The following is a 19,519-nucleotide window of genomic DNA, read 5'->3' as shown; positions in this document are numbered from 1 at the left end:
TTAGTAAAAAAAAAAAAAAAAAAAAAAAATTAAAAAAGTTTTTAAAATGTTGTGCTATATTGTTTAAACAAAGACTATGTTACAGGAGAAAAAGTATTCCGGTATTTTACAGATAATTTTCCCTCTCATCATCACAAAGTTATTTCCCTGCGAACAAACTGAAAAGTGCTAACAATCGGCAAGTACAGGATTTTGAAGGAACAAATGAGCGAACATGTAAGAATTAAAACTTAATGTGCTTTGGGGCACCTGGGTGGCTCAGGTCACAATCCCAGGGTTGTGGGATCGAGCCCCACATCGGGCTCTGCGCTGAGTGTGGAGCCTGCTTACAGCTCACACTGTCTCTCTCTCCCTCCCACGCCCCCCACCCCGAAAAAACCTAATGTGCTTCTGTGAGTCAGAAGCACACGGGTTAACGAGCTCATTGGTAGCTGGAGGCAGGTGCTTGGGGAGAAAAGCGGGCTCACTTCTGAGCTAGCCGGCTGGCTGAGAAGAGTGTGAGGTTATCTCAGTTAGATGCATCTAGAAGAAAACTCCGTGTCGATGAACAAGGATACAAGGTGACAAAGGCAGCCTAGTCCAGTTCGGGCTGCTTGGGAGGAACGCGTTCCCCACTGCAAGACCTTCCAGGGGACACGTGGGACACGCGGGAGAGGTGGTAGGGACCCGTGAGGTTGGGTCCTGGCTTTCGACAGCCGAAGTCACTGTTCTGTGCCGGTTTCTGCTGCCTGTCACCATCCGCCGAACGCTGCCTTCCGAAGCTCCCGTCATTGGGTCAGGGCTGGCACACGGTTTGCTAAGTGCGAACCGTCTGAACTCGGAAAGCATTACGATCACGAGGACACATTTAAGGGAGGGACTTGAGAAAACATCTGTGAAGAGATCACTTCTCTCTAAGGACTGAAATAAGATTCATTTCCTGCAGGAAAGTCTGGTGGCAGCGGCCCCACTGGCCCCATAGCCGTTCACCCCCCGCGCAGGTCGCGCCACCAGGGAAACTGAAATGCGAAAAAAGGGCAGGTTACCAACTAACCGGCTCCGTGGTCATTTGGTTTTCACAAACTAAGCCCCGTCCAGCCCCGTCCCAGTCAGGTCACTGCTCTGTCCTGGGCTGGGGGACGGGCGGGCGTGGAGAGGAGTGGGGGGCCGGTGCTGTCACTGTGTCGTCCCGGCCGTGCTGGCCACCCTCCCCGACAGCGAACCTGAGCTCCACAGGCCACCGGGACGGCCCCGCCACCAACGGCTGCTCCCCCAGGGCTCGTTCCCGAAGCCGTGGGGCCGTCGCTGCATTTGTCGCGGGCCACAGCTCACCTCCCCGTTCACCTGGGGGGCTGCACGAGTAAAACGTGCATGGAGGGAAACAAAGGAGAGAACGAGTCCGTCCTGGCTTCATTCCGGGACCGGGACCACTCATCTCTGAGTCCGGCTTCAGGCCTGGCTTTCATGCAGCCTGGTGGTCCAGCTTAGCCGGTCTGTGGGTCCGTGAGCGTCTGTGGGTCCGTGAGCGTGAAAGCACGCCCCTTACTTGCAGTACTTGGGGTTCCTGTCACACATACCCCCAGACCGCGTTACAAGTGTCCTGGGCTCCCAGGGTGGGGAGAGCAGCCCACAGGGCTCCAAACATGCCCGATGATATCGCAACCGAGATAGAATGGCCTCTTTTCTAGACTCAAGGAAATAAGTCTAGCATGGCTTTCTACGCATGACTGTTCTGCCTACTAACTTCTTTAGAAAGAAGTCAGCGGCGCCTGGGTGGCTCAGCTGAAGTGTCCGACTCCTGATTTCGGCTCAGGTCATGATCTCGTGGTTCGTGAGTTCTAGCTCCTGCTATCAGCATGGAGCCTGCTTGGGATTCTCGCTCTCTCTCAAAAGAAATAAGCTTCAAAAAAAAAAGGAAGTCAGAAAGGAGCCCTTCCTTCAGGAGACTCTGGAAGCCGTCAAGTTGTGTTGAAGTCGGCGGGCCAGTGGGCAGGCCAGAGCTCAGTGACACACGGGAGACCCATGGGGTTCAGTTTGAACAAGGTCACGGCCCAGAAAGCAAGGGAGCCTCCAAGAAGAACGCACTACACAGATCACGGGGAGGGGGTAAAGCGCTCGGCAATACCAGCCGGCCGCCCCTTCCCACGCCGCCTTCTCCAGGCCGGGCTCCCCAGAGATGCGCTCCCCTTTCCAGAGCCGCCTTAGCTGTTGGAGCTCCAAGGCCAAGCTGTGTGACATCAGGTGCCTCAGTTTACCTCTTTGTCTCCGTGCCTCAACTAGAAAAATAGGAAATAACGGTAGCTGCTCCGTAGGTTGTTACGATGATAAAGCTAGATAATGCGTGTAAAACCTTTACATGCTGAGAGTAGCACTCTTTATCTGACCAGCCAGACTTCTGTTTCCATCACTTCAAGTGGCTGTTGATGCGTTAGCAGGGCTGATGGGCCCGACGGGGTGCACGGCCCCTCATGTCCTGCGGTTCCTAGTCCCGGGGGTCCCCGCTCGCCGGGTATACTCGCAGGAGCCTGGGACCCCGGCAAAATCTATTTTGATTGTGTAGTTTTCAGGGAGCGAGTCCACACGTTTCACTAGGTGCCCCCCCCCCCCCCCCCCCCCCCCGTCTCTCGCCCGAAAAAGCCTCTTTCCAGCCTGTGCCGCAGTATTTATCCTGACGCGGCCCAGGGAGGGCCACAGTGGGACAAGGAGAAGCCTCAGACTTGTGAACCGGGGCGTCCGTCTCCTGCCCCGAACACGCAGGTGTGAGTGTGTGCGCAGCCTCACGGGAAGGGAACGGCCTTCAGAGCAGCGGCCGCCTGGCCCCGGCCCCCATCTCGTCCTCGGATACGGTCTAGGGAAAGGGCGGAGGCTCAGAGTCAAAAGACCCGCGTCGGAATCTTGGGTCAAGTGCAGTGAGCGAGGGGGGAACCGGGCCACGAAGACGGGGGTTTGGAAGGAGGCGGGGGGGGACCCGGCAGAGGGTGTGGAGACCGGGCTTGAGGCACAGGATTCCGTTTTGACTCTTCGAGGTCCACACGCCCATTCAGACCCCAGCAGAGGACAACCAGCCGCGCCGACCCCAGTCCGTTCCTGTTGGGTTGGGAAAGCCCTGGGCTGGCAGAGGACACATCCCCTGAGGACGCCGTGTCACCAGCCCCGCACGGCCAGGCGGAGCCCGCGAGGGAGCTCCAGTGATTTAGGTGGACCTTCTCCACTGGGGCAAAAACCCCCCAGCTACAGTTCTCTCAACCGTGATAGCACCTTTTTGGGTTTTTTGTTTTGTTTTGTTTTGTTTTGTTTAGTTTAGTTATTTTGAGAGAGACAGAGCAGGGGAGGGGCAGAGACAAAGGGAGAGCGAGAATCCCAAGCAGGCTCCACGCTGTCGGCACAAGCGTCCGAGGTGGGGCTCGAACCCACGAACTGCAGGATCACGACCTGAGCCGAAACCAAGAGTCGGATGCCTGACCAACTGAGCCACCCAGGTGCCCCAATAGCACCCACTTTTAAAGGCCGCTCCCGTGTTCTCGGGTTTTTCCTCACAAAAGCCCCGACTGGCTGCCCGGCTTCAGCCCAGCTCCCGCCTGCAACAGGTGCCCAGGGGCGTCGAGCCACCTGCGCTGTGCCTCACCGGCTTTATTTCTAGAAACCAGACAGACGGCTCTGCTTCGGTTTCTCGCACGCGACGTGCTGCTTTCTGTGGAACTTGTACGGGAACGACCTAGAGGTCCTGCGCGAGCCTCCCGCCAGACGTCCCAACCCCGCTCGGGGACGAGCTTTCCCAACAGAAACACTGCAGCCAGCGGGTTTACTCTGCCGTGGGTTTGTGTTTTCAAATTCCCTGCTTGGTTTTAGAGGCAGATGATGATAAGCTTTCTACCATAAATGTCTTGGGATAACCTAAAAACACGCCTCTCACCTCGGGCCCGCTTGCTGTCGGGTGCCAGTTCCTCCCCCCAGACCACGTCCACCTACTCCTTTGAAAGCGGAGACCTAATCCCTCTAAATGACCAACTATTTCATTCCTGCTTGTTTCTGCAGAGTATGTTTTTGTAGTTGTTTTAGCATTTAGGTTTTTCCCCCAGAATCTAAAGGGCACAGTTTAAATTCTGATATTCTAGCCACACGGTCCCAAGTGGCCCAGGACAGTTCCAGTTTACAGCTGACTCAATACACCCATTTTGGACAGTGTGTAACATGGTCACGGGTCCATGTGTGATTGCTAACAGATGGCTGATCCCAAAGACCCTGAGGGATTCTGAATTCCTCCGAAGAGGACAGACAGCGAGGAGACTTCGGCATGCGTTTGGTTTGCCTTTGCCTTCGAAAGTCCCAAGGGTGTGTTGATCCCGACCCCCAGTACCTCCCAAGGCACCCCACCCCACTCAGGGGAAACTGAGGCACGGGACACACCTGAGTCAGAGTCCAGACGGACCAGGGACTCCTGCAACTGGCTCTCGTGGTCCCAGTGCCTTCGAGAGAGGGCCGAGGTTGTATCCGGAGGCTGAGGGGCAGGGAGGCCTCAGGGTGGGTCCAAGCGACCACAGTGGCTTAGATGAGTCAGTATTAGTCATTGGTCAAAACAGAGTTTGACATCCCATCCTAAATTTATTTAAAAATGTTATTTTTAATGTTCATTTTTGAGAGAGAGAGAGAGAGTGCTAGTGGGGGAGGGGCAGAGAGAGAGGGAGACACAGAATCTGAAACAGGCTCCAGGCTCCGAGCGGTCAGCACAGAGCCCCACGCGGGGCTCCAATCACGAGATACCGACCAGAGCGGAAGCGGGTCGCTTAAGGACTGGGCCACCCGGGGTCCCCGCACCCCAGCCCCCCATGCCCCCCACCGGGTCCTACATTTTGAAGTTCCTTCCCACCAAATGGTCCTAAAATAAAGCCAGCTTTCCAAGCAACAGGCTGAAAATAAGCGCCGTTGTCTCCGGCCCAGGGTCCCGTGTAACCTCACTCGCTCTCTGCACACGGAGCAGGGTGCCCCGGGCGGGGCCGGTTTGGCCACAGGTCCCAGGAGGAGGCCCCTTTCTAGACTGTAAAGGCGGCGGGTGGTGGCATGGGTCTGTCACGCAAACATGCGGAGGCGGCCCTTTCTTTTCAGCCGCTTGTGGCAGTAAACGGCCCGGCTTCCCCTGCGGGAGCCACACGCCGCTCCACCTGTAGCTCGGGGGGTCACCGCGGGGCTGGCCTGGAAGCCACCCCACTGTCTTGGCAACAGTCCCAGTCTCCTGTCTGAGCAAACGACTTGGCCTTCAGCCTCGGACTTTATTCACCGGGGAGCTAAATTAACACGCTGTAAAACTGAGCGGCTCCGAGTATTTTCCTCGGGTCGGGTGGGGAAAAAAGAGCGGCTTCACGTAGAACAGAAACAGGGCGACCACTCCATCAGTGTGACTCCCAGGCGGAAACTCCTAGTGCCTCAAACAGCAGGGGTCCTAAAGGGAGCTGAGGCCCAGCGCTGTGCCCTCCCCCACTGGGGGGTGGGGCGGACTCCCGCCTCCTTCCGCCCCTGCCCCCCGCCCCCCCCCCACCCTGCACCTTGCGCTGCTCCTGGATCGAAGCCGTTCTCACATCCCACTCCCTGCCTCGCACCCTCTGTGTATCCTCACAGCTCTTCCAGGAGTGGAGGGAAAACACACACTCCGTTGTTTCCCTCTTGCCTTCGCGACCTGTAACGAACAAGCCAGGGGTGTAAGGGTCCCCGGGGCGGTGTCTCCTGAAGTGTTACATGAGTTTAACTCAGTCAAGCCCATCTTCGGTCACCGCCATTTAAACAGAATCCGAAGTCTCGCAAAATGAAATTGACCAAGATGGGCAGTGAGGGAGTCTTTCCCTTCCTTACTCGGTAGGTAGGTCTCGAGTTATAAAGGAAATGACCAGTCGGTTAGGTTTTGTTTTCCACCATTATTTAAAAAAAATTTTTTTTTAATTGGAAAATTTGAGATAGTATTGAATTGTTTATTCCAAACTATCTTAGTTCCAATCTGTTTCACGAAGGAAGATGTTACTGCAACCAAGAGTAGAGGTCTCTAGATATTAGCACCTTGTCTCCCTAAGAGGCTTGGCTTAAGAAATTCCTATCGGAGGGGTGCCTGCGACCGACTTTGGCTCAGGTCATGATCTCACCGTTTGTGAGTTTGAGCCTCGCATCGGGCTCGGTGCTGAGACAGCCAGGAACCAACTTGAGATTCTCTCTCTCCCTCTCTCTCTCCGCCCCTCCCCTGCTCACTCTCTCTTTCTCTCAAAATAAATAAATAAACTTAAAAAATAAAAAATAAATAAAAAATAAAAAGGAAATGCCTACTGGAAATCTCTTGGGCTAAGAGGAGATCTATCCTGTTATGTTAAAACTGGCATTTAAGAATTAGATGTGGACATCTTTGCCTGGGGTGGTCTAACCAGGAGGGGGTGGGGGGGGGGCAGATTCTGGCCAAAGGTGGGACAGGAAGGCAGGCAGTGGGAGGTACCGGTGACAGTGAACCCAAACTGGTTTTGATCCTCAAACTGTTGGGCCCCCCCACCCTCCACCTCCTCAGCACCCAAGAAACCTGCTCATTTCCAGCAAGCTACAGGGGGCCTGGGGACATGCCACTTTCCCTAAGAGCAAAGCCTGTGGGCGGGCAAGGGCAGGGCCACGGGCCACACCCCTGCCAAGGTGCGTGTCTCTAAGCCTGTTTGGTATCATTTTCCTGGTCTTGGGTTGGACATTGATTCCAAAAGTCAAACCCAAAACAGAGCTACAGTAAGTTCTGATGGAGGAGTAAATGAAGGTCAGAAATCAAAAGAAAGCCACTTCCAAGAACCTAGGAAGTGGCAAAGCGGCAGGGCAGGGGAGGGCGGGGGCGGGCCGGCCCATGCTCCATGAGGTGGTCGCACCCACCACAGAGCTTGAGGCCAGCCAAGGGACACTCAGTCCCGCAGCAAAATCCAAGACTGAGCGTTTGTGTCTGTGATTACAACATCAAAGCTTCACATCGGAAAGAGCGACAAGGCCCCCTGATTTGCAGCTGGGAGGACAGGCTCTCCAGCACCATGCCAGTTCTCGGGACCGCCAAGTCCCACAGACAGGAATGTCCCTCCACAAGGCTCCAGCCATGACCCCCGAAGGAGGCGGGAGTTCCCAAGAGAGGCCGGGAAGGGGCAGGACAGCAACCTGATGGCCAGTGGCACCCATAAGGGGAGCAGGGTCAGCAGGACCAGACTGCTGGAGTCCTCAGTCCTGGCTGCACGCTGGGCTGGCCCGGATGTCTGCAGCCGCCCCAAGGGCTCCGATTTTTCTGGTCCCGGCTCCAGAGAGCATGCTCAGGGTCCTAATCCTCAGGCGATCCCGGGGCTCCCGCAGGAGGAGAGCCCCTGCATTTTGCAAAGCGAATGTACACCCTATTTTGGTCAAGAGTCCTCTGTACTGAACAGTCGAGCTGCAGAAGACACCTGTCCGTGCTTGCTCTGGGAGAGACCAGGAGAACCAGATAGTTGCGAGGGGAGCGGCAGCGATGCCAAAAATGTAAAATCTCCTAATTAATCCGTCTGCTTGCTAAGTGAGCCAAGTGAAAAAACACCAGATGCATCAATCAGAATTTAAGGGGAATCAAATTAACTTGATCAGCAAAAAAGTCAATTTCCTTTTCTAAACTTCACAAGGCACAATCAAAATCAGAATGCCGTGAGTTAGCTTCTTCATCGGTGGCTTCTCCCTTGGCCGGGCCATCGCCCGCCCCCCTCCCCCCCCCCTAACACACACACCCTGGGGCTTCGGGTCATGTCAACTCTGCCCGGGTTCATGTACTTTCAGGTGTGATCTCACGGGGCCCCGCGCTGCCTTTCAACCGCGGCGAGGCCTCCAGGTCCTTCTGGAAGAAGCGCATGTAAATAAATAAACCGGGGCGCTCCCTGGCTCGTCCCCAGATTCCTGTGCAAGTGACCCGAGGGCTCCAGGGTTCCCGGTTCCAGACCCGGCTGGGCGCGGGGCCACCGCTCCCCTGAGATCAGACCGGGTGGAAGAGTCGAGGGTCTCCGGCCCCTCGCTCGCAAAGGAGGGGTTCGGTCCGCACCCCCGCGCCCGCCCCAGTCGAGAACCAAGACCAGGCATACGAATCTCTCTGGCCTTCCTTCCCCAGCTCCCGGGTCCTGTCCCACAGCCACCAGCCTGGCGTGGCCCGCGTGTCGGGGAGGCGGAGTGACGACGGGCCTGTGTGCCCTGCGCGCTCCCGTGAAGCTGGGTCACACCCCGTCATTCCGCAGGGGATTTGGGGGGCGGTGGAGGAGCACCCCCTTTTCCGGGGTGATGCTGAAGTGCTTCCTACCTTACTCGCCTGGTTGTGTGGGCGTGGGGCCGGCTCACCCTGCGCCGCCCCAGGTGCCTTCCCTGCCGTGTGGACAGGGGCTCGCCGCCTGCCCTCGGGTCCGCGGGGGTGGCCTCGCTGACGCGCCCCCCAACTCCCACCCACGCCGGGCGGGTCACCCCGGGAGCTGATCCCCGCCCGCCCCAGGCCTTCGGAAACCCTGAGTGTCGAGGGCCGTGAACTCCAGTCACTCGAAGCCGCTTGGGGGTCCGAGCCTTTGCAGTGGAGGACGCACCCGTGAAGACGCGACCTGGCGGCGTGGGTTAAAGAGCCCGCTACCTCCTGACCGGATCCGGAAACGGGACGTTTGCCCTTCCGACTTGCACCTCCCGGCCCCCTCAACATCCGGTGATGTGCGTCTTGTGACCGTGTGACCGTGGGCTCCAGCGCCTCCCCAGGAGCCCACAGCACCTTTCCAGCTCGTGTTCTGGGCCCGTTCAATACCGTCTGAAAAGCTCACGCCCTCCTGTTTTCCACGGCACCGCACGGTCCGCCTACAGCCTGCTTCTCTGTCCTGCCTCGTCCCCTCCCCTAAGTCCCAGACACCCTTCCCTGAGACAGAGGAAATCACCCACCCGTAGGGAGCTCCTGCTATGACATCCACTCTGGTAAAAAGGCCCGCCACCCCCGTCCCGCCTGCACCGGTAAATCCCCAGATAGTGTCGGGAGAAGGCCTTGGCCAAAAGCGATGGCTTTCCTTTTGAAGATTTGCTAATAATATTGAGGGTTTTGAGCTGTGGGCCCAAGAAACTGGTCATCAGAAAACACCCTTTCAAGAAACTCGTCATCAGAAAATGCCCATAAAGACGACGCACTGACATTTGTTGAATGGGACGCAGGTCAGGGGAAACTGCCCATCTGACCCAGAAAATTACTGAGTTACAGCAGATACAAAATTGAGTTTCTGAAATGTTTCAAGTGTCACTTTTTACTTAAGTGACAAAACCAGGCCACAAAATTATGCATCGACCATGATTCAACTATGTCAAAAGAGTACACATAAAAATAGATCGGACTGTTGGCTACCTGTGTATATTTTAATATAAAAATTGCCAGTAGAAGGATGGACTAAATAGGGCATTTCTTTCTTTTTCTAGTTTTCAAAGTTTTGACAAAGTGGTCACGATAACTTCTGTAATTTAGAAAATACTTCGGGGCGCCTGGCTGGCTCAGTCCGAAGAGCGTGAGACTCTTGATCTCCGTCCGGATAGTGAGTTCAAGCCCCACGGTTGGGTGTAGAGATTAAATGTTTTTAGAAATATTTGTTACTGGGGCGCCAGAGTGGCTCGGTCGGTTAAGCGTCTGACTTCGGCTCAGGTGTGGGTTCGAGCCCCACGTCAGGCTCTGTGCTGACAGCTCAGAGCCTGGACCCTGTTTCAGATTCTATGTCTCCCTCTCTCTCTCCCCCTCCCCTGCTTGCACTCTGTCTCTGTCTCAAAAATAAACAAACATCAAAAAAAACTTTTTAAAAAATATACGTTACTGCTAGCACTTAACAGTGTTACAAGCACCCGGAAGGGATTTTCACGCTTGGACCCAACAGCTTGTCTGCTCCCCAGCTTGAGGCTTGGGACTTCCAGCAGGAAGCAGAGGGGGAGCAGAGCACCAGTGAGGATGCGTGTGAGGGTCCGTTCCTCAGACAGACCTGTGGAACCTGAGCTGAGACCAAAGTCCCCATCAAAGGAAACTCACGTTTTGCTGTAAACTTCACTGTACTTACAGGACTGTAAACATTCAATTATCAGTATGAAGGCTTTTTTTTTTTTTTTTTTTTTGGTGCCAGTAACAAGGTGAGGAATGGGACTAGAAGGGGAATAACAGTTGGCATGACTTTTTAACAAGGTAAAACTATTTAAAGATATACGAGCTTCCAAATGTTTACAAAAGTTCACAACTACTTAATTTCTACAAAAAGATTGGTGCCATCGATGTAGGTTTTCATTAGTAAATAAAACTAAGGCTAATAGTACTGTTCTCATTGAGAGTTCTAAAATCCAGAGCAAAAGCCCATCCCCTACTTTAAAAAACAGAATTACAGGTCACTGGAAGGCAACCTTTTGCCTACAATTCCAGGGGCCTCTCCTGTCTACTTCAGAGAGTCTGGATACAGCGATTGTCGCGTCTTTTGCCTGGTTGACAGGGAGCTTAAGACAAGTTGGCAACTTGCTTTTCTTGGCATTCATTCCAGTGCTTCCCTCTGGACCCTGACACCGATCACACCCCCCCAGGACTTACGCACAGAAGCCCAGACAGGAACCCACTGATGGAAACCCATGTCCCTGCAGAGCAGCCTTTTCCAAGGGTCAAGGGCTGGGGGAAGGCTGGGGGGCAGCAGCTCCTCAGCAACTTCTCAGAGCAGAGAATCAGCCAACACCGGGGAACCCCAGAGCAGCAACCCGGAAACCCAGGTGTGCTTCCTAGTGGAGGTGATGAAGCCACCCAGGGCCTCCAGGCAGTTAGAAACCTACGAAAGCAAGTGCAGCTACACTGAGATACTACCATTCAGATCAACAGCCAAGGCGAGAACGTGCATGGCCAAGTACTGTTCGGTTCAGAGTTGATTCTCGGAGAGTGAGTCATCTGTCGTGTTAGAGGAGTGACCTTCCCTAGTCCGTCGGGAGACAAGACTCTCCAGAATCAGGTATTTTCCATTTGTATATAGAAAAGTCTCTCCGGGAACCTAAACTTAACTCTTTAGTAACGTTAAAAGCCTATAGAACCAGTTTTCCTTGTTTCTCAACTCCTAATCACTAGGAGCAAATTACCCAGATCCCCAAATTCTGAAGTCTGAGCATTTGCAAAGCCCCACAGGTGACTCTGATGGAAACCAAGACCCGAGAGCCGTGAAGTATGCTTAAATTTGTTTCATTTCACTTTACCAAGTATGAATAGTACTTTATTAATGTGCTATAATTAATGATCTCATCTGGAATTTATTTTCCTTTTATTTCCACTGTAACTGTTTTCCTCTTCTTTGCATGACAGCAGTTTTCAGAGGGCACTCTGATTACCCAAGATTTGAACACAAGGTCCGTTTGCTCTGCAGAGTTTCTCACGCTGTGTCAAGTTTACTCATGAGCAAACTTTAGAGAACTCCAAGATGAACTACCGGTAAAGCACAGGCAGAAACTACCGGAAAACACTGGCACCTGAGGCACCCCACTCCCCAGGGCCTTCATTCTCCCCAAACAAGAAAGGCACAGAGTGAGGTCGCCAAGCGGGTGACATAGGTCATTCCTGACTTCACTCCCACCTCACAAAACAACTAACAATTACTCAAGAATAAGACACCATTAAGAGAAGCCCAGAATGTGGGGGTGAGGCTGAAGTACCCTCAGGGACTGAGAGAGTCTGCATCGAAGGTCAGAGAAGCAGCCACGCGCGGACGGCATCACCCCACGCAAGCACCCCCCCCCCCAGCACAGCACCGCCCCGAGGCCTCCCCCGAGCCTACCGCTCCCCCAGGGTGGAGAGCCCAGGGGGAGCACCCGGCCCCGGCCCCAGCACTGCGGGTCGCTTCATGGAAACGCGTACCCTGGTTCCCAACCCACGGGGACTGCAGAGGAATCTGCGGGGCTCGACCACCGGGCATCTGACAGGGAAGCGGGGACGCACTTGGAAAACACCCAGCATTTGGATCTTGACGGACGGAGTTCCTAGCTGCAGCGCCCGAACAGTCCGAACCGGCATCTCTGCGGTCCGCAGAGCCACCACACCGTGACCTGGGACCTCGGTGGGGTGCCGGTCCGCCCACCCTCCGGCAATGGAGCTATCGCACAACTCCAGCCACTGCTGAGCGTGTCAGGTCTCTCCTCCGGTCGGGAGAGGCTGGGAACACGGGGAAGAGCAACTGGAGCCCAGGCAGGAGCGCTCCTTCACAGGCCCGCCCACTGCTAATTACGGCTCCCAGTCACGGGGCCAGAGAGCCCGGAAGCTGCGTAGGAAATGCTCGAACGGGGAGTCCTACGGGCAGAGCTGATCATCCGCAGGGCAGAGGGTGGCCCCGTTCAGCCAGGGAACGTGGGGAGCGGGCAGGCTTGGAGTCAAGACCACAAAGAGCCTTGACGAGCCTGAAGTCCATCCCCTGACTCTGCCCAGGCAGGGGAGCGAATTCTTAGCCCCACCTGTGGCCGAGAGTAGCTCCTGGCCCTTCCCAGCTGTGGGGAAACACCTGGGAGGGGGCCTGGGACCCGCACTCCAGTCCTGCCCAGGCAGGGGAGCTAATTCATGGGCCCGCCCGGACCGAAGTACAGCCCCAGGCCCCCACCTGAACAGAGACCCTGGTCAGAACACCTGGAAAGCTGCATAGCACACCAACACTCCATTCGGCCAGAGAACTTGGGGCAGGAGATGGCTTGAGTCGAGACCAGGGGTCCTGCCGGTCTTGGAGCCAGGTCTCCCACCCTACCCAGGTGGGGAGACTCACTGGTTGCCTTGCCCATTGCTGAACACAGCCTGCACACTGCCCAACCAGGGAGCCTAACCAGAGTGCACAGGAAGTTGTACAGCCCATCCCTACTTCCGGTGTGGCCCCTGAATATGAGGGCACAGCCTGTGGTTTCCCCGCCCACTGGGCAAAACCAGTAGTCCTGTCTGGCCAGAGAATTCAGTGCCTAATCTTGCCTGATCAGGTTCCCCAGTGACCATGCGGGCCGTGGGGTCCATTCTGCCGCCCTGCGAGGGCAGGGAAGCTAACTCAGAGCCCCACCGACTACTGAGCATAGCACCCAGTCCTGACTGTCTAGGAGGCCGAACCAAAGAACCCAGGCAACAGTGGAGCCCATCGTCCAGCATCCTCCACCCCTCACTCAGACCTAAGGCAACGGCCTCACCCAAAAATGACCCCACCCCGCCCAGTAGCAGAGCCCACAGCTGGACATTCCCAGCAGACACATTCAGAAATCCAAAGTAAGCTGACTGATGAACGGTCTCTGCCTAAGCAAACCTGCAAAAACTGGGAAAAGAAGACTACTTCTCATATGCATAGATACCAGTATAAGAAATGAACGATCACAAAACTCAGGAAACCACGAGGCTACCAAAGTAAACTAATAAAACTTTAATGACTGACCCTAAAAAAATAGAGACCTATGATCTGTCAAAGAATTCAGAATAATACTCAAACTTTAGTCAACTACAAGAAACACAGACACCAAATGAAATTAGGAAAACAACGCATGAACAAAATGAAAAGTTCAACAAAGAAACTATTAAAAAACATTGGGGTGCCTGGGTGGCTCATTCGGTTAAGTGTCCGACTTTGGCTCAGGTCATGATCTCGTGGTTCATGAGTTTGAGCCCCACATCAGGCTCTCTGCTGTCAGCTCAGCACCTGGAGCCTGATTCGGATTCTGTGTCTCCTCGCTCTCTGCCCCTCCCCCACTCGCACTCAGTCTCTCTCTCAAAAATAAAAACATTAAAAACTTTTGTTTTTATTTTATTTTTTAAAAAATTTTTTTTTCAACGTTTTTTATTTATTTTTGGGACAGAGAGAGACAGAGCATGAACGGGGGAGGGGCAGAGAGAGAGGGAGACACAGAATCGGAAACAGGCTCCAGGCTCCGAGCCATCAGCCCAGAGCCCGACGCGGGGCTCGAACTCACGGAGCGCGAGATCGTGACCTGGCTGAAGTCGGACGCTTAACCGACTGCGCCACCCAGGCGCCCCTAAAAACTTTTGTTTTTAAATAAAAAATAAAAAAATAACATCATCAACAGGGGCACCTGGGTGGCTCAGTCGGGTAAGCATCCCACTTCAGCTCACATCATGATCTCGTGATTCGTGGGTTGTAGCCCTGTGTCGGGCTCCATGCTGACAGCTCAGAGCCCGGAGCCTGCTTCAGCTTCTGTGTCTCCCTCTCTCTCTCTCTGCCCCTCCCCTGCTTGCACTTTCTCTCTGTCTCTCAAAAATAATAGACATTAAAAAAAAATTTATATAAAAAAAAATCAACAGAAATCTTAGAGCTTAAAAATATGATGACTGAAGAACTCAACGGAGAGCTTTCAAAAGGAGACTTAACTAAGCAGAAGAAAGTTATCAGTGACCCAGAGGACAGGACATTCGAAATTATTCAGTCAGAGAAACAAAAAGAAAGACTAAAGAACGCCTATGGGATTTATGGAACACGATCAAAAGAAATAATAATCACAGTATGAGAATTCTGGAAGCAGAAGAGAAAGAGAAAAGGTCAGAAAGTATAATTAAAGCAGTAATGGTAACAACTGAAACTTCCCAAACCTGGGGAGAGAAATGGACATCCAGTTCCATGAAGCCCGAAGGACCCCAAAACGGGTGAACATGAATAGGGCTACACCAAAACACATTATAATTAAATTGTTAGAACTGAAACACAAAGAATTCTGAAAGCAATAAAAGAGGAGAGAGCAATTACACACAGGTAAACTCCCTAAGACCACAGGCAGATTTCTCAAAGGAAACATTTCAGGCCGGGAGGGACTAGAATGACATAGTGAAAATATTAAAATAACTGTCAACCAGGAATTCTATACTCGGTGAAGTTGTCCTTCAGAAATGAAGGAGAGATAAAGACTCTCCAGAAAAACAAAAAAGCTGAGGGAGTGCATCACCACTTGTAAGACCAGCCTTCTTTGAGTGGAAGTAAAAGGACACTAATTAACATCATAGAAACATTAAAAGGTAGTATAGGGGCGCCTGGGTGGCGCAGTCGGTTAAGCGTCTGACTTCAGCCAGGTCACGATCTCGCGGTCCGTGAGTTCGAGCCCCGCGTCGGGCTCTGGGCTGATGGCTCGGAGCCTGGAGCCTGTTTCCGATTCTGTGTCTCCCTCTCTCTCTGCCCCTCCCCCGTTCATGCTCTGTCTCTCTCTGTCCCAAAAATAAATAAAAAAAAAAAAAAAAAAAAAAACAAAAAAAAAAAACGTTGAAAAAAAAAAAGGTAGTATAAAACTCACTGGAAATGCTAAATATCTAATCAAAGATTCTGTAATATGGGAACAGTGGTGTAAAATTCACTTACAACTGTAGTTTAAAAGTTAAAAAGCAAACAGTAAAAGTAACCATGACTATAATAAACTTATTACTGAATACACAATACAAAAAACACGTAAACTATAACATCAATAACCTAAAATGTATTAAACACAAATGAATTAAATTCTACAAAGTAAGTAAAATGGCTGAATGGACTCAAAAGCAAGTTACAACTACATGCTGTTTACAAGACTCACTTCAGCCTTAAAGACACACACACAGAGTGAAGAGATGGAAAAAGACCTTTCAAGAAATGATAACCAAAAAAAAAAAAAAAAAGGAGGAGCTGTACTTCTATCAGACAAGACAGACCTTAAAAATGGTAAAAAGAAACAAAGAAGGTCATTAAATAGTGACAAAGGGGTCAATCCACCAAGCTGATATAACAACTGCAAATATTTATGCATCCAACATCAGACAACCTAAATATATAAAGCAAAAGCTAACAGAGCTAAAAGGAGCAATAAACAGCAGTACAAAAACAATTGGGGACTTTAATATCCCACTCTCAAATCAACACAGATAAACAATTCATACAGAATCAATAAGGAAAACAGCAGATTTGAACAACACAATAGAACAAATGGACCTAACAGACATAAAGAAATCTCTGACAATAGCAGAATACACCTTCGTCTCAAGCACACACACAACATTTTCTAGGACACAAAATATGTTGAGGCACAAAACAAGCCTTGGCAAATTCAACAAGACTGATTATCATACCAAGTATCTTTTCCAAACACAGTGGTATGAAACTAGAAAATAACAGGAAAGAAATTGGAAACCTCACAAATAAATGGAAATTATACAATACTTTCCTGAACAACCAATGGTTTGAAAGAGAAATTAAAGAGGAAATTAAAGCAGCTTGAAATAAAAATGGAAACAAAACATACCAAAACTTATAGGACGTAGCTAAAACAGTTCTAAGAGGAAAGTTCATAGCAATAAACACTCACATTAGGAAACAAAGATCTCAAATAAACAACCTAACTCTGTGCTTCAAGGAACTAGAAAAAGAAGAACAAACTAAGCCAAAAGATAGCAGAAGGAAGGAAATAACAAACATTAGGGCAGAAATAAATGACATAGAGAACAGAAAAGTAACAGCAAAAAATTAACAAAACTAAAAGTTGGTTCTTGGATAAAATTGACAAATTTTTATCTAGACTAACCAAGGAGAAAAGAGAGAAGCCCCAATCCAATAAAATTATAAATGAAAAAGAAGACATTATAGTTGACACCACAGAAATACAAAGGATCATAGGAACCTACTATGAACCAACAAACAGGGCAAGAAGAAGAAACAGAAAAATTCTTAGAAACATAAAGCCTACCAACACTGACTTAGGAAGAAATTTAAAAATCTGAACAGCCCAATTACTGGTAAGATTGACTCAGTAATCAAAAATCTCTCAGCAAAGAAAAAAGCCCACAGCTAGATGGCTTCCCTGGTGAATTTTACCAAATATTTAAAGAATTAACAACAATCCTTCTCAAACTCTTCCCAAAAAATCAAAAAGGAAGGAATGCCCCAAACTCATTTTATGAGGCCAGCACTACCCTAATACCAAAGCCAGAAACAACACTACAAAAACAAAACTACAGGCCAATATCCCTGATAAATACAGATGTAAAAATTCTTAATAAAATACTAGCAAACCTAATTCAGCAGCACTTTAAAAAGATCACTCATATGGAAGCCAGTTTGACAATAAATTATATTTACTTTTTTCTTATATTTTTTTAACGTTTATTTATTTTTGAGACAGAGAGAGACAGAGCATGAACGGGGGAGGGTCAGAGAGAGGGAGACACAGAATCTGAAACAGGCTCCAGGCTCTGAGCTGTCAGCACAGAGCCCGATGCAGGGCTCGAACTCACGGACCGCGAGATCATGACCTGAGCTGAAGTCGGCCGCTTAACCGACTGAGCCACCCAGGCGCCCCGACAATAAATTATATTTAAAAAAAAAAAAAACCAGACCATTCACCATGATCAAGTGGGATGGTTCAACATACACACACATCAATGTGATACATCACATTCACACAACGAAAAAAATCAGATCACCATCTCAACAGATGCAGAACAAGCATTTGACAAAATTTAACACCCATTCGTGATAAAAATTCTTAACCAATTCAGTATAAAAGAAATGTATCTAGGAGCACCTGGGTGGCTCAGTCAGCTGAGCATCCTATTTTAGCTCAGGTCATAATCTCACGGTTCATGGGTTCGAGCCCTGTGTTGGGCTCTGTGTAGATAAGCTCAGAGCCTGGAGCCTACTTCGGATTCTGTGTCTCCCTCTCTCTCTCTGCCCTCCCCTGCTTGTGCTCTCTCTCGCTCTTGAAAGTTTAAAAAAAAAAATTTTTTTTTTTTAAATAAAAAAAAATTTGAAATGTGGGTGCCTGCGTGGCTCAGTCGGTTGAGCATCTGACTTCAGCTTGGGTCATGATCTCACAGTTTATGGGTTCGAGCCCCACGTCAGGCTCTGTGTGGACAAACTCGGAGCCTGGAGCCTGCTTCGGATTCTGTGTCTCCTTCTCTCTCTGCCCCTCCTCCACTCACATTCTGTCTCTCTCTCTCAAAAATAAACATTAAAAACATGTTTTAAAAAAAGAAATGTACCTCAACTGAATAAAGGCCGTACATGACAAGCCCACAGCTAAACTCACATTCAATGGCAACAGGTTGAAAGCTTTTCTTCTAAGATTAGGAACAGGACAAAGATGCCCACTCTCACCACCCCTATTCAACCTAGTATTGAAAATCCTAGACTCCACCAAAAACAGACCAAATCAATGAATTCAATAAAGTTAAGGATACAAAATTAACATACAAAAGTTAGTAGTATTTCTATAGAGTAACAATGAATTCTCTGAAAAAGAAATAAAGAAAATGATCCTATTTACAACGGCATCAAAAACAAGGAAATACTTAGGCATAAACTTAATGAAGGAAGTAAAAGATCTCTAACCTGCAAACTACAGTGGTGAAAGAAATTGAAGACACAAATAAATGGAAAGGTATCCCACATTCATGGATTGGAAGAATATTGTTAAAATGTCCTACTACCCAACCACCATATATAGAATCGGTGTAATCCGTATCAAGATTCCAATGGCATTTTTTACGGAAGTAGAAAAAAAAAAACACAATTCTAAAATCCGTATTTAACCACAAAGGCCCCTGAACAGCCAAAGTAATCTTGAGAAAGAACAAAGTAGGAAGCATCACACTTCCTGATTTCAAGCTACATTATTAAGCCATAGTTATTAAAACAGTCTGATTGGCCTAAAAACGGATACATAGACTAATGGAACAGAATCAAGAGCCCAGAAATAAATCTATGCATGTATGGTCAACTAGTATTTCACAAAGGAGCCAAGAATACTCAATAAAGAAAAGACAGTCTCTTCAATAATGCCCAGTGCTGGGGAAACTGGACAGTCGCATGTAAAAGAGTGAAACTGAATGCCTATCTTATACAACTCACAAGAATTAACTTGAAATGAATCAAACACTTAAATGTAAGACTTGAAACTGTAAAACTCCTAGAAAAAAACATAGGGAAAAAAACTCCTGGACATGGGTCTTGGCAATGATTTTTTGGGTATGAAACCCAAAGCACAAGCAACAAAATAAAAAATAAGTATGTGAGACTCTGTCAAATTAAAAAGCTTCTGCAGAGCAAAAGAAACCATCAGCAAAATGGAAAGACCTATGAAATGGGATTTACAAACCACATACCAGATAAGGGGTTAACATCCAAAATATATAAAGAACTCATACCACTCAAAACACAGCGCGCACGCACACACACACACACACACACACACACACACACACACACTAAAAACCCAAATAATCCAATTTTAAACACAGGTAAAGGACCCAGACAGACATTTTTCCAAAGATACACGTGGCCAACAGGTACATAAGAAAGTCCTCAACATCACTAATTAACAGGGAAATTCAAAACAAAACCGTAACAAGATATCGCCTCACGCCTGTTAGGATGGCCATCATTAAGAAGACAAGAGGTAACAAATGCTGGTGAGGAAACGGAGAACAGGAAACCCTTGTGCCCTGTTGGTGGGACTGTAAAATGGTGCAGCCACTGTGAAGAACAGGATGGAGGTTCCTCAAAAGTTAAAAACAGAACCACCATATGATTCAGCA

Source organism: Panthera tigris, chromosome B4, assembly GCF_018350195.1.
Source record: "Panthera tigris isolate Pti1 chromosome B4, P.tigris_Pti1_mat1.1, whole genome shotgun sequence".
Lineage (NCBI taxonomy): Eukaryota > Metazoa > Chordata > Mammalia > Carnivora > Felidae > Panthera > Panthera tigris.
This window is presented reverse-complemented; position numbering follows the sequence as displayed.